The sequence below is a fragment of the Myxine glutinosa genome, chromosome 2 (genome assembly GCF_964187855.1).
Source record: "Myxine glutinosa chromosome 2, kmMyxGlut1.1, whole genome shotgun sequence".
NCBI lineage: Eukaryota > Metazoa > Chordata > Myxini > Myxiniformes > Myxinidae > Myxine > Myxine glutinosa.
In genome coordinates this window covers 237,271,802-237,288,747 of record NC_136262.1, presented here as the reverse complement: position 1 = coordinate 237,288,747, position 16,946 = coordinate 237,271,802, and the positions used below count along the sequence as shown (strand labels likewise).

General features: G+C 48.6%; 1 long non-coding RNA gene across 1 annotated transcript in view; it reads right to left on the bottom strand.

The window, feature by feature from the left end:
* Nucleotides 1-16,946, bottom strand: part of LOC144890726 (uncharacterized) — a 171,129-nt gene that overhangs the window by 150,080 nt on the left and 4,103 nt on the right. The window contains exon 2 of the long non-coding RNA XR_013622496.1: nucleotides 12,472-15,504. This is a non-coding gene — a long non-coding RNA (uncharacterized LOC144890726). The remainder of the gene's footprint in view (nucleotides 1-12,471; nucleotides 15,505-16,946) is intronic.

The following is a 16,946-nucleotide window of genomic DNA, read 5'->3' as shown; positions in this document are numbered from 1 at the left end:
TTAAATTCTCATACATTAAGGAACAAATCTTAAAAATTTGAGAAATATATTACAATAAATAAATAATTTCTAAATATTTTTAAATAGGGAGTTACTTTTCAATCACCCTGTACAGTATATATATATATTTGTTAGATGCTCACCACCCCACCTTCTATATCATGCCACCTTCACCACCCCACCTTCTGTATCATGTCACCTTCACTGCCCCACCTTCACCACCCCACCTTCTATATCATGCCACCTTCAATGCCCCACCTTCTATATCATGCCACCTTCACCACCCCACCTTCTAAATCATGTCACCTTCACTGCCCCACCTTCAACACCATGCCACCTTGACCACCCCACCTTCTATATCATGCCACCTTCACCACCTGTACCTTCTATATCATGCCATCTACATCATGCCACCTTTACCACCCAAACCTTCTATATCATGCCACCTTCACCACCTGTACCTTCTATATCATGCCACCTTCACCATCCCCACTATCTACATCATGCCACCTCCACCACCCGCACCTTCTATATCATGCCACCTTCACCACCCCACCTTCTATATCATGTCACATTCACGGCCCCCACCTTCTTTACCATGCCACCTTCACCACCCCACCTTCTATATCATGCCACCTTCATCACCCCACCTTCTATATCAATCCATGTTCACCACTCCACCTTCTATATCATGCAACCTTCACCACCCCACCTTCTATATCATGCCACCTTCATCACCCCACCTTCTATATCATTCCACCTTCATCACCACACCTTCTATATCATGTCACTTTCACCACCCCCACTATCTACATCATGCCACCTCCACCACCCACACCTTCTATATCATGCCACCTTCACCACCCCACCTTCTTTACCATGCCACCTTCACCACCCCACCTTCTATATCATGCCACCTTCATCACCCCACCTTCTATATCATTCCATGTTCACCACCCCACCTTCTATATCATGCAACCTTCACCACCCCACCTTCTATATCATGCCACCTTCATCACCCCACCTTCTATATCATTCCACCTTCATCACCCCACCTTCTATATCATTCCATGTTCACCACCCCACCTTCTATATCATGCCACCTTCACCACCCCACCTTCTATATCATGCCACCTTCACCACCCCACCTTCTATATCATGTCACTTTCACCACCCCACCTTCTATATCATGCCACCGTCACCATCCCCACTATCTAGACCATGCCAACTTCACTAGCCCCACCATCTACATCATGCCACTTTCACCAACCTCACCATCTACATCATGCCACCTTCACCATCCCCACCATTTACATCATGCCACCTTCACCATCTCCACCATCTACATTCTACATCATGCCACCTTAACCACAACCACGATCTACATTCTACATAATGCCACCTTCACCACCCCACCTCTATATTATGCCACATTCACTACCCCACCATTGATATCATGCCACCTTCACCACCTGTACCTTCTATATCATGCCACCTTCACCATGCCCACAATATACATCATGCCACCTCCACCACCCGCACCTTCTATATAATGCCACCTTCACCACCCCACCTTCTATATCATGTCACATTCACTGCCCCACCTTCTTTACCATGCCACATTCACCACCCCACCTTCTATATCATGCCACCTTCATCACCCCACCTTCTATATCATTCCATGTTCACCATCCCACCTTCTATATCATGCCACCTTCACCACCCCACCTTCTATATCATGCCACCTTCACCACCCCATCTTCTATATCATGTCACCTTCACCACCCCACCTTCTATATCATGTCACCTTCACCGCCCCACCTTCTATATCATGCCACCTTCACCACCTGTGCCTTCTATATCATGCCACCTTCACCATTCCCACTATCTACACCATGCCACCTTCACTAGCCCCACCATCTACATCATGCCACTTTCACCAACCTCACCATCTACATCATGCCACCTTCACCATCCCCACCATCTACATCATGCCACCTTCACCATCTCCACCATCTACATTCTACATCATGCCACCTTAACCACAACCACGATCTCCATTCTACATAATGCCACCTTCACCACCTGCACCTTCTACATCATGCCACATTCACTTCCCCACCATTGATATAACGCCACCTTCACCACCCCACCTTCTATATCATGCCACCTTCAACACCCCACCTTCTATATCATGCCACATTCACTACCCCACCATGGATATCATACCACCTTCCATATGCCACCTTCTACAACCTCACCATCTACATCATGCCACCTTCACCACCCCACCCTCCATATCATGCCACCTTCAACACCCCACCTTCTATATCATGCCACATTCACTACCCCACCATGGATATCATACCACCTTCCAATGCCACCTTCGCCAACCTCACCATCTACATCATGCCACATTCACCATCCACACCATCTATATCATGCCACCTTCACCATCCCCACCATCTACGTCATGCCACCTTCACCACCCCCACGATCTACATTTACACCATGCCGCCTTCACCACCACCATCTACATCATGCCACCTTCATCATCCCCACAATCTACATGATGCTACCTTCTCCATCACTACCATCTACAATCTACATTCTACATCATGCCATCATCCCCACCCCACTATCTACATTCTACATCATGCTGCCTTCTCCATCACCACCATCTACATTCTACATTATGCCACCATCCCCACCCCACCATCTACATTCTACATCATGCTGCCTTCTCCATCACCACCATCTACATTCTACATCATGCCACCATCCCCACCCCACCATCTACATTCTACATCATACCACCATCCCCACCCCACTATCTACATTCTACATCATGCCAACATCCCCACCCCACTATCTACATTCTACATCATGCTGCCTTCTCCATCACCACCATCTACATTCCACATCATGCCACCATCCCCACCCCACTATCTACATTCTACATCATGCCATCATCCCCACCCCACTATCTACATTCTCCATCATGCTCGCCTTCAGTTGTCTTACCCTTCCTCCCGTCCATGGTACACTAAATCTTGTGGTGAGGCAGTTGCCCTGAAACAACTTGCCTTTGCCTCTTGGAAGGCAAATCCAACTGAAGGCAATCTCAGTTCCTTCCAGCAAGCTCGGAACAAGTGTGTGTCTAACCTCAGGAGTGCCAGGAAGCACGATCTCTCCACACTCAAGATTGAACTCTCAAACCTGTCTCCTTCCTCCAAATCCTGGTGGCGTCTGGTCAAATCCGTTTCTGGTATTTGTTCCCCCTCCATCCCCTCCCTTACCTCAAATGGCCACACAGTTGACATCGCACGTGACAAAGCCGAATGCCTCAACTCTGTGTTCGCCTCAAAATCCTTAGTCCCAAACCCATCTCTCTCTGTTCCCACCTTTCCCAGTCGAACCCAACTGCTCCTGGACTCTGTGTCCTTCTCTCCTGACAAGGTGGAGGAGTTTTTGTCAAACCTCGACCCTGATTCTGCAACTGGACCAGACGGCATCAGCCCACGGGTCCTAAAATCCTGCTCTGCCGCTCTATCTCACCCTCTCTCTGTTCTTTTCACCCTATCTTTTGCTCAAGGTCATCTGCCAGCATCCTGGAAATCAGCTAACATTACCGCTTTACACAAAAAAGGTGCAAAAACAGATCCTTGCAACTACAGACCAATCAGCCTGCTCCCAATTATCAGCAAAGTCATGGAATCCATCATTGCTTCGGATATGAAATCTTTCCTCTTCTCCAATGGCTTGATCTCTGATCATCAATTTGGTTTCAGACCAGGTCACTCTACTCTGGACATGCTGCTTCTGCTGTCTCAACAATGGATGGAGGTCCTCAATGCCAAACAGGAAATCAGAGCTGTCTCCCTTGACATATCACGGGCCTTTGATACGGTCTGGCACCCAGCTCTGCTCACCAAACTCTCCTCCTATGGTATCCATGGAAATCTCCATGCATGGCTTGCGGACTTCCTCTCTGGTCGTAGTCAACGTGTGGCCCTGAATGGATTTCTCTCATCTCCCCTTCCTGTTCAGGCTGGAGTTCCCCAAGGAAGTGTGCTGGGCCCTGTGCTTTTTCTGGTCTTTATCAATGATCTCTCCGACTCTCTGGAAAATCCTCTCTATCTCTTTGCTGGTGACTCCACTCTCTGCCGCTCCATTCCTCTTCCCTCAGATCGGCAGTCTGCAGCCTCCTCACTCTCTGAAGACCTGGACAAAATCACAGACTGGTCAAACAAGTGGAACATGTCTTTCAATCCTGACAAATCTCACTCTCTTACTATGTCTCTCCGAAAAGATCGACTGGACAACCCTCCCATCTACTTTCTCAACAATCCTCTCCAAGAAGTTCTGTCGCTCAAGCTTTTGGGTCTCACTATCTGCCATGATCTTTCTTGGGAAAACCACATTTCCAAGCTGGCCTCCAAAGCCAGTCGCCGACTGGGCATCCTCCGTCGTGCGAAGTCCTTCCTCGGCACACCTGAGCTCCTCACCACATACAAGGCTTTCATCCGCAGCTCAATGGAATACTGTTCTCCCCTATGGGCTGGTGCTCCTGCCTCACACCTGGCTCGGCTTCACCCTGTTGAATCCAAAGCTTTCAAAATCATTGGAATCTCCCGCGATGAAGCTATCTCTGAGGGCCTTTCACTCATTCACCGCAGGCAGGTAGGTGGTCTTTCTGTCTTCTACCGACTCCTCTCCGGCCTTGCTCCCCCAGCTCTCTCTGTGCTCTGTCCCCCAAATATTCCTACAGGTCGCACAAGATCTGCCAGCAACCCTCTGATGGTTAAACTGCCGAAATCTCGGCTCTCTGCTCACCTTCCCTCTTTCATTCCTCTTTTCTCCCGCCTCTGGAACAAACTCCCACACTCCCTTCAATCCCTCTCCTCCCTCCAGGTCTTTAAAACAGCTGTTCACCACCATCTCTTATCTTCCCCCATCCAAAACCTTGATCTTTTCTACCCCCACTAATTCACCCCAGATCCACCTTGTTTGAAATTCCAACTTCGTTCCTGGAAATCCTGGCAGTGTCCATATGTTTATACCTCTCCCACCCCCCCCCCCCCTTTCACATGCCTCCCCCCCCAAAGCCCTCTCCCTCCCACAGATCTCTCGATGTCTCCATGTCTCTCGGTCCCTGCTCTCAAATGTTGTGTTTGTGTCCTTCCCCCTCTCTCCCCATCTTGTCTACCGCTCCCGATGTTATTTGTTTTATGTGTCTGTTTGTCTTTCTGTGTGATTAATGTTCGCTCTTTCACGAGCCTCGATCTTGTATACAAAAAAAAAAAAAAAAAAAAAAAAAAAAAAAATGCTGCCTTCTCCATCACCACCATCTACATTCTACATCATGCCACCATCACCACCCCACTATCTACATTCTACATCATGCTGCCTTCTCCATCACCACCATCTACATTCTACATAATGCCACCATCACCACCCCACTATCTACATTCTACATCATGCTGCCTTCTCCATCACCACCATCTACATTCTACATAATGCCACCATCACCACCCCACTATCTACATTCTACATCATGCTGCCTTCTCCATCACCACCATCTACATTCTACATCATGCCACCATCACCACCCGACTATCTACATCTACATCATGCTGCCTTCTCCATCACCACCATCTACATTCTACATCATGCCACCATCACCACCCCACTATCGACATTGTACATCATGCCACTATCACCACCCCACTATCTACATTCTACATCATGCTGCCTTCTCCATCACCACGATCGACATTCTACATCATGCTACCTTCACCACCACAACCATCTACATTCTACATCCTGCTTCCTTCACCACCACCACCACCACCATCTACATTCTACATCTTGCTGCCCACACCACCACCACCATCTGCATTCCACATCATGCCACCTTCACCACCACCACCATCTACATTCTACATCATGCTGCCTTCACCACCACCACCATCTACATTCTACATCATGCCACCATCACCACCCCACTATCGACATTGTACATCATGCCACCATCACCACCCCACTATCTACATTCTACATCATGCTGCCTTCTCCTTCACCACGATCTACATTCTACATCATGCCACCTTCACCACCACAACCATCTACATTCTACATCCTGCTTCCTTCACCACCACCACCACCACCATCTACATTCTACATCTTGCTGCCCACACCACCACCACCATCTGCATTCCACATCATGCCACCTTCACCACCACCACCACCATCTACATTCTACATCATGCTGCCTTCACCACCACCACCATCTACATTCAACATCATGCTGCCTTCACCACCACCACCACCACCATCTACATTCTACATCATGCCACCTTCACCACCACCACCAGCATCTACATTCTACTTCATGCTGCCTTCACCACCACCACCACCACCATCTGCATTCTACATCATGCTGCCTTCACCACCACCATAATCTACATTCTACATCATGCTGCTTTCATCACCACCACCACCATATACATTCTCCATCATGCTGCTTTCACCACCACCACCATCTACATTCTGCATCATGCTGCCTTCACCACCCTATTCCTTCATCCCATCCTCAACATTCACCCCTTCCCCACCCTCATCACCCCACCCATCACTTCACAATCCCCCCTGCCCTACCCGACACCTGCCTGCCAGCGCCGCGTTTTTTAAACGTCTTCCAGCGACGGCGAAATGGTTTGATGCTCGCTCGGGGAATCCCGGCCCGGTGCGCTGGTTGGACCAATGAGCATGCCGCGGGGCGTGGCCTCTGCACATCTTCTTTCGGATTCCCCGCACGCTTCCACCCCTAACGAGGCGCCGCCGTCGATCCATCCCCTCCCTTTACCCCGGGCCCCCTCGGCTCAGGCGCCGTCCGTGCGAGCTTCCTGCAGCTACAGCAGACCCTTTCTGGGGCAGCGTGAGGGGGTTCATCCGACATTCCGGGTTGGGATTCGTGCTCTCCGTGTCGAGCCTTGATCTGGGGCGTCCGCTCGATCCTCTTTACCCATCATCGGCGAATGTATATGAGCGGCACGTACGTGGTACGTGGCGCCATGACTAATGCGTAATAACGGAGGCGCTGCTTTCTCCATCCTTCCTTCACTACCTCGGCCTTCGTGGTCCTTTGACACCTGGCGGTGAACCTGCGCACCTTTGGAGACGTGCGATTGGTCCACGTCGGCTCATGGGGTGTTTGGAGACCTCGAATCTCTCGGCGTCGTCCCGGACATTCTGAGCAGGCGTCATCCCGATCGCCATTCCCAGGTTCGATCGCAACTTCCCAGTTCGCGGAACTCGATCGCGCTCCCAGCGCTGCCCGGTGAATTGTGACGTCACACCACGATTGATATCGACCGCGACCCGCCGACCCGGAGCCGCGCACGACCGAAGCGAAGGAGGACGGGACGCGCAACATTTCCGGCGAAACTATCGACTTTGGAGCGAGTGTCCCGGCACGAATTTCCGTGCTCGGCCCCGGCGGTGTTCGCGTCACGGAACGCGCGCCGCCCATTGGCCGCGGACTCGGTGCTCGGAGCCTCGGCATCCCTGCTAATGCGGACAACGCGCGCCCGCTACGTCTTCATTAGGGCCTCGTCACGAGCGCATTAATTGTGCCCGAGCATCGTGTATCAAATTTCCCTGGGATTTATCGACGGGATCGCGAGGCACGTCGCCCGGCGACCGCCGACAGCCGCTCGGAGCGAGAGCGCCCGCAGGTGCAGCCGGGGCGCGACAGGAATACGGAACACCGAGCCCGGAGCCTGCGCCGTCCGCATCCACGGCCAGGTGCGTCTGTCTGTCCGTGTCCGTGTCTGTCTTTGACGGGGCGACGCACGCGGTCGCGTCGCCATAGCCCCCCCTCTCTCCTCCCTCTGGCCCCCCACGTTTGCTGCATAATTGCAGGAGGAACGAGCTGCCGTCGCACGTGGAAAGCACCGGGATGCGAAGGCTGCGGCTCCGACGTTGCTCTGCGCTCTCGGACAAGCGAGACACGTGCGCTGCCCGGATGCGGTGCCGTCGATTAAGCGGACGGCGAGACGTTTGTCTTGGTGCTCAGTAGTCGCTTCGTGCGGTTCGTGCATGGCTCGGGCGTGCATTGTATTCAATTTGAAGTGCTGAGTGGGAGGTTGCTCCGAAGCGCATGTGCGACCCCCCCCCCATCCCCCCTCCCGAGAGCACGGTGCCCCCCTCCCCGCATCCCCAAGGTGTCACGCGTTCGGAGCCTCGACCCGCGCCGGCCTCGAACTCGGCTCGGTTACGGCATGCTCGCGAGTCGTGCCGAGTCCCGATCAAACCTTCTCGGCTCCAGCACACCTGATCAAGCTTTCATGATCGCTCGTGCACCTGACGGGGGCTCGTTTTGGCCGCGGAATCCAGAATAAAATAAATAAAAAATGCAATCGATAAATAAAACGTTCACGATCTCCATGGAAACGACTGCTCTTTATTTCCTCGGGTACTCGTTCCGCCATAACCACGGATAGGTCACGGCTTCGGGGTCTACGGAACGTGAGCCGGTCTGGCGGGCACCGTATAATGACCGTGCACTGGCTCAGGCTTGGAGGGCGAATGGGCCTCGATGCGTGGGTGGCTCCAAGGGGACGAATATACGAGGCAATTAAAGACGGTATAAGCAGAGTCCTGTCCAGTGGATTAAAATAAATAAATAAATAAAAGTTTGAATTGTGAATACAATACCATTGTCGTCGAGATGACCGGTTACCTAGGTTACGTGATTATGACACAATCATTGTTTGGGTACACCTTTAGTTGAATTTGGCAGTTACAAGTATGCATAAACCCTTTGCTCGTGCATGGTTATTGTTGTCCTCTTCTTCTTCTTTATACAGTGTCGAGGCTCATGGAAGAGCTGACAAGTGAACATTACGACTGAATTGATGAGAAAACGAGGAAAGCAAGGGCAGGTACATCTAGAAATAGGACCTGATCTCCTCTTGATGTACCGATGGTACTGATGGACTGGTCCATCGGAAGTATTATCCTCTCGCGAAATTGCTGCAGCATCTGGGGACGAGGCCTGGAACGCCTGCGTACAGTGTCCTGACCCCGGACGACAGCTTGTCCGTGGCTTCGTCCATCTCGTTGAGACGTACTGTGGTCGGTAAGGAAGTCGTAGGTTCTAAAGAACGTTATTCCGGTATCCCATAAATATAGCTTCGAGGACCACACGCAGTAAAACGTTGTCATTATCGACAAAATATATTGAGTACGTCTCTGTATGCTTTTATGATGCGTCATTTTGAGTCCTGTCAATCACAGATATGTCCTTGTAGAATGACAGACATAGCTCCTCGAGGTTTGAAATATGAAAGTCCTTATAAGGGATTTGTATCACCCATTGTTCCTTTTACCTTGCACTGTCGATGACTATTCGCTGTTATCTGGCCCTTGTAAATCCATACTGTCTGGGAAAGCTGGAATGATCAGAGAACTTGTTTTGTAGTTGGAGAATGAATTTTTGACGTGTAGGAATATTAAATGATTGCAGTCTCTGGTGGACATGCCGCATATATGTAGCGATCGTTATTGTTCCGACAACTGACAGATTGTTTGTTTTAAGACCCTGGGGATCATTTAATCTGTCGATGTGTGTGGCGCAGTTGTTGAGGGCCCGGCGTTTAATCCATGTGTATCTTATGTATGGATAGGCTTAACATGTGATGGGAAAGGCTTAAACTCTTGTATTGCATTGGACTTTTTTTTTTTTAATACACAAGATCGGGGCTCGTGAAAGAGCTAACATTAATCACACAAAAAGTCAAACCGACACATAAAACACAAAATAAGGGGAGCGATAGACAAGATGGGGAGAGAGGGGGAAGGACACAAACACAACATTTGAGAGCAGGGACATCGAGAGACATGTGGGAGGGGGAGGGCTTGGGGGGAGGTGGGAGAGGTATAAAATATATGGACACTGCAAGGACTTCCAGGAAAGAAGTTTGGAATTTCAAAAAAAGTGTATCTGGGGTGAATTAGCGGGGGTAGAAAAGATCAAGGTTTTGGATGGGGGAAGATAAGAGATGGTGGTGAACAGCTGTTTTAAAGACCTGGAGGGAGGAGTGGGATTGAAGGGAGTGGGGGAGTTTGTTCCAGAGGCGGGAGAAAAGGGGAATGAAAGAGTGAAGGTCAGCAGAGAGCCTTGATTTTGGCAGTTTAACCATAAGAGGGTTGCTGGCAGATCTTGTGCGACCTGAAGGAATATTAGGGGGACAGAGCACAGAGAGAGCTGGGGGAGCAAGGCCGGAGAGGAGTCGGTAGAAGACAGAAAGACCACCTACCTGCCTGCGGTGAGTAAGTGAAAGGCCCTCGGAGTTATCTTCATCGCAGGAGATTCCAATGATTCTGAAAGCTTTGCTTTCAACAGCGTGAAGCCGAGCTCGATGTGAGGCAGGAGCACCAGCCCACAGGGGGGAACAGTATTCCATTGAGCTGCGGATAAAAGCCTTGTATGGGGTGAGGAGCTCAGGTGTGCCAAGGATCAAGAGCCCCAAAAGCAGAGCACAGCTGGTAAATATGTGCTGTATGTGATGAGCAATTACTAGACATGACCACTGGTTGAACATTTCAACAAGTTACTTTGTCTGTGAAATAGGGATGAAGGGTTGACCTTCCGAGGAATGAAGATGACCTAATCTGAATTGTCAGGTCCTTCACCCTCGATGGTCCTGCATGACGTGAAGTTGATGGCGAATTTGTCCACAAACCACCTTGATCTGGTCACACGATTATTGTTGCCGAAGTTACTTGTAGTTTACATCTCTGTTAAAGGAAATGGTACTTGTGATGTCATAGGCTTTTCTTAAGATAAATGCACTGTAAGAATAAGCTTTTTTGAGAAGGGGAGGGAGGATGAGGTGAGAGGTATGAACAAACGCCTCTAAGCTGTCTAGCCTGGGTTTCAATCTCAAACCAGCTATAAACTGTCATCCTGGTGTTTCACAGGCAGGGTGATTGATCAATGTGTGTTCCGTCACTCGGATGGACGTTAAACGGGCGTCCCCTCTGCCGGTATTAGTTGGTGGACGCTAAAGACCCCACGGTGTCCTTTGCGAAGAGCAGACGAGCTATTTTTTTATTTTTTTTGTATACTGAATCGAGGCTCATGAAAGAGCTAACATTTACTTCACAAACAAATCAACCAGAAAAACAAGATATATAAAAAGAGGGAGCGGAAGACAAGATGGGGAGAGCAGGGGCAGCACACAAACACAACATTTGAGAGCAGGGAGATGTGTGGGAGGGAGAGGGCTTGGGGGGGAGGTGTGGGAAGGAGGGGGGGGGGAAGGAGGGGAAGGAGGGGAAGGAGGGGAGCTATCGCCGGCACCTTGACCAAATCCCAAATTATTGCCTGAACTACTGCTGGAAAGGCAATGGAAAACCACCCAGTATAACCCTTGAACGAGAAGCTGCTTCGGCAGCACCAGTGCTCTGTAAAGAGTAAGATACATCAGAGAAAGATAAAGTGGTAAAAATGGTGGAATATACAGTAGATTATAGATATATTTTAAAGATATACTTACTTTTTCCACATGCGAAATTTGCATTTATGTTTATTTAAATTATACAATGGACTACAAAATGTAAATGTTTCATGATATTTGTTATATTATATCACCTTTATCTATCAATATTGTTGAAATGAAGATCAAATAGCTGTATGTTGAAAAAGTCAAAACTTTACATGGGGTGTACTTACTTTTTCACGTGACTGTATATATGTGTCAGAAACCACCTTTTCTGATCGAGGTAGAGTTCCACCAACAGGCTTGAGAATGACGAGACCTTTATTAAAATAACACTTTATACGGATCCGGAGGAGACCGACGTCTACAGCAAGCTACAGCAAGAACATGCCAAGTCAAGCCTTCCTGAAAACACATTGATTCTCATTCATTTATATATGAATACGATTATCAGAAAATCTCCGAGAGAACAAAGCGACTGGCGAGAGTCCCTCCCCGTCATTCCTAGCCCCCACCGTTATCCGCTCTGTCATTCGGGGGAGTGCAGCACGCACCTTATCATTCGGACCAGATGTGATTTCAAAACTCCGACGAGGCAGAAAATATAACTCATTAAAGGGAGGGTGCATTCTTGGCTTCGACAAACCCATAAAGTATATGGGTTTGTTCAAAATGAGTAATTCAGAGCATGTTTATACAGAGTCAAGCGTCGCTGTGATTAATACAAAATATATATGGTTCACGATAGGTTTTATGTCTGCAACCTAAACATTCTGCTAGTGTTACGCAAAATCACGCGCATGTGAGCGTTCTCCTGCCCGCGGCTCGAGGCGCCGTCTGAGAATCATGATAGGGATTTTACGACCGGCCTTATCTAGCCTCGAAAGTGCACACGTATACAATTTGTCCAACACGACTGAAGCGAGCCTTTCCTCATTTTAAATGAAAGCGAAGCAAAAACCTCATTGTAACTCAGGCGTCACTGTCATTAAACAAAACAGTTAATGTTTTTGGCAATTTATCAAAGGATTTATGTCTACGATTCAAGCAGCCTACCTAAGGTTCGAATACATTTTATTAACTCATGAAATAACATTATAGAACAGCATTTTATAACATAGCTTACGTGGTAATACGTCAGTCAACCGGCATTTATAATTGAGCATTAAGCAGTAACAAATCTGAGACCTGACATTCCTTCCTCTTGTCTCGTCGAGACAAAGTATCTCAAGAGACAACGTGCCACATCGGGCTTTATTGAAAGACCATCGTGTAATGCGGGTATCTCCCAAGGGCATACCGTGCGCCCATAGCGCCTCGCCCGTGCATTTGGGGAACGTGTCGTGTGGTGCGTGCTTGGAGCCTGAGGGCTCAAAACATGAAAGTTCATTAACGTTTCGGATCCACAACGAAGACGTCTGGTCCAGATGAGGTTCTGCTCCGCCAGAGGGTGCATCACTTCCCCTGCGGAACTGGCTCCCCCCACCCTTTGCAGACGCAGTCCTTGCAGATCTTCGAAGTTAATCAACGGTCATGCCCATGAGGTCCCTCACGTGTTGCTGTTCTGGGGAATACAAAATGTCGTCAGTATCTTGTGTCTCAATTTCCTGGTCAGGGTACAGAGCGTAAAAATCCGAATCCGAATCACTTGAAGCAAAGAGATCCGCAACATGTGGATCAAAGAGATCCGAAACATTTGAAGAAAAGAGAGGGACTTCCTTTATGTCAAAGTCTCCCATGGGCGCCTGGTCGGCTTGCGGGTCTAGGACATCCGCGTCGGGTCCCTCAACCGCCAGACCCAGCGTCGCAATCAGATCCATAGTTGGGTCAGAAGGGGGCGTGCAGCTGTCAGCTTGTAATACATAAGAGGCGTTAGCCAGTACACGCAAGGGGTTTATAGCACAAGTATCACAGTCATCACAGACACCGTTACAGGCAGCAGCCAGTTCCCACATGGGATCAACACAAGTATCACAGTCATTACAAAATTCAATGCAATTTTCTGGAGCGCCGGTCACGTCTGCCTTGTTGAAGGACCCGTTCAGGTCGACGGCCTCTGTGGTCAGAACCATAGTCGTTGTCGGCGGCTTCTTCAATTTCCATCCTGTAAAATACTTTCTCATACAGAGGAGGACTAGAGATTTCATTAGTGCCCCCCAAATTACTACCCCGATTATCACAGCCAGTGCGGTCAATAACCACTTCACTATGGTGCCCGTCCATCCCTGGAACCAGTCAGTGAGCCAGCTAAATGTATAAGAATTTTCGCGCGCGATCCGATCGATCGTCAGGGCGTGGCTAGTTTCCCTTAGTCTCACTATTGCGGCTGACACTCCTTCAGATGGATCGGGTATGTAAGTGCAACATTTTCCCTCTATTATTCCGCATACCCCTCCTTTCTCTGCCAAGAGCATGTCCAAAGCCACCCGATTCTGCATCACCATTGTACGCATGTGAATCACCGTATCCAATAGTATGTCATGAGCCGTAGCGGTGTCGTTTGCCACCTTTTCTAGGGCCAAAGCCAATTTATCTATCCGGAAACTATCCATGACTGTGCCCGCTCCTGGGAAGAAGAAACCAAACACCTTTTCCCATAGGCTCCCGTGTAGTTTAGTGGTTCCATCTTCGTTCATGACTGACCTCTTATAACGCCTGTCCAAGGACTTTGGGTCTAGCTCATCCAGTATCTCAACGTCAGGAAGGACTGAACCCAGATAACATGTGCCCCCCCAATTATTTGGTAAATAGGGGTAAGCCTTGTCGCCGCATATAAACATTGTCCCATGGGGTGGGACCAGGTGGGTGGATAAGCACTGGGTTCCCCTTACCACCCCATTAATCCTACTAACCCCCCTAGAGAATGTTATAGCCGTTATGTTGTGGTTGTGTTTATCTTGCAGTACTATTCGTAGTGTAATCCCCGAGCTCCCTTGTCCCAGCTTCCCGGGGAGAGTGTAGGCGCATTCTGATTCTCCCATACGCAAGTGGCCGGAACCCTGGAGGCAGACCGTCCCTTTCTGTGGTTTGACCCAGACGGGGGCAGGCCTCTCGGCCACATGGGCAATCATTGACGGGCGATAATTAAATTGTCGATTGCAACTCTTGCCGTTGTCAACCCCTTCTCTTTCCAGCGTGGTGACTAAACATGGGGAATCGATAGGTTGTGAGCAGAGGTCATTGAGGGACAGAGGTAGCACTATCATGTGTATTCCTGTGGTGCCTGCTTGGGGAAAGTGCATGCACGACCAGCAGTGTGTCCTATTTTGAATTGTTGCCACCTCCCTGGCCACTTTCCAATATGTGTTTTCCCCCTTCTTTGGGGCCTTATTCTGGGGGTGTGGCGTGAGTATGTATTCGATGCATGGTGTGTATTTAGTTTCGCCCCTGGCCGCGCCAGGGGTCCAGACGCTGCACCAGACCTGCATGGTCATGTCTTTCCCTAGGCGTGTGCGTGTTTGTAGCTTAAAATCAGGGGTTCCCCATTGGTATCCTGGTTGGGCCAAGGTCTTAATTCTAGCTTGCCCGTCTTCCCGGAACTCTCGTTGCTTTTGTAGTACCATGCCAACGCGTCCAGGCCCTGCCGACAGTGCTAGCCAATTTATGTTCACCCAATTTGTGTGCAGGGCTTTCTGTTCGAAACATGGTAGTGATACTCTTTGTCCCCATGTTACGGTGAGGTGTCGGGTTTCGTTTTCGCATCTATTGGAATCGGAGTTTCCCCTAGCTGCTGTCGCTATCAATAGTATTGTACCTATGATTAGGCCCATCCTTACTGTGGTTGCTGTGGTGTAGTGTCTGGTGCTTGTATGGCCAACTTACAGTGCGTGGCGTGGATCCACGAAGTCTTGCCCTCGCAAAAGACTGCCGTTGGTGTAGTCAGCAACACCTGGACTGGTCCCTTCCACCTTGGTTCCAAGGCGTTCTTGCAGGTGAAGTGCTCCACGAACACCTGGTCTTTTTCCTCTGGTGGAACACCTGGTCCACAAGTCTCCTGGGAGCGCCTGGTCTACAGGTCTCCAATTCATAGATTCAATTCATTCAATTCATAGTTTCATAGAACACCTTTTCTCCAATTTCCTAATCCACTTTTTTTCAAGTGGATCCAATTTTATCCAATATTCAATTTTTAAATTCAATCCCATTTAATCCAGTCCAATTCAAATTAAATTCAATCCTTCTCTCAGCATCCCATTACCTGTTTCCAACATCAATAAAAATAAAATTATAAAATTAATAAAAAATCAATCATCTCAACTCTCAAATCGAATCAAAAAATAAAATAAACGAAAATTACTTCAGCGAGAGTTTCAACTAGAATTAACACAAACCAACCACCTTTAACCTCCATTAACACAAACACAAACCACCATTAACCTCGATTAATACAAACAAACCACCATTAACCTCCATGAACCTCCCCCTATTATTTATTTATTTTCACGAATAAACAAATAATAGAAATGACCTGGTCTACTTCCAATTTCAATTCTGGTCAGTTCTGGTGTCTGGTCACACACAATGTTTTCCTCACCCACTGTGATTCGCTCACAATAGATTCTCACTGTTATGTCTGAAATTAAGCTACCCTACTGGGTATTCGTGAAGGGGGTCCATCTTTCCCAACCCCTTCCTTCACACCAGCCACTTCACGTTGTCCACCATACTCACTGAATTGTCATCAATTCTGAAATTCGTCTCATGAAAACACATCCCAGAGTCTAGTGTAACAGCCAGACAAACACATAGACACGCTGAAGACCCCAGGGTACCCATCAAACTAGCTTGTCCCCAGATCAACAACACAGCGAAACATGTAATTTTACTAAAATAATCACTTACTCATAACTAGCTGGATAACTAGCATAACTAGCTCAACACCTGGAACTCATAACTAATACTCATACCACTAATTACTCATAATAACTCATAATTACTTCTGTAATTACTCATGCCAATACTTACTCAAAATAATGTAATATCCCAATCTTCACCCCTTATGCAAATCGAAGCACCCCGGACAACCCACAACCAATATCAACCACTGTAGCCGCCTTCCCCTCCAGGCAGCCACACACAGCCACATACATCTCCACCCACGTCACACAAGACAACAGCCAACGAGTGTGTCCACCACACAGAAACCTTTGGCAATGCAACAACCGAACTCCCAGACAACCAACAACAAAACCCAATCCATCTCCATGGCTCATCAAGCAGTTCCAACTTAATCCAGCTTCACATACCGATTTCCCCAAAAACTCGTGAAACTTCACCCCCATTCTGGAAAAACCCTGGACTAAACCCTGACACCCTAAATAACTTCAGACCCATCTCCAATCTACCCTTTCTGTCAAAAGTTTTGGAACGTGCTGTGGCCACTCAACTCAAACATCACCACTCTGCCAATAACCTGTATGAAACATCCCAATCCGG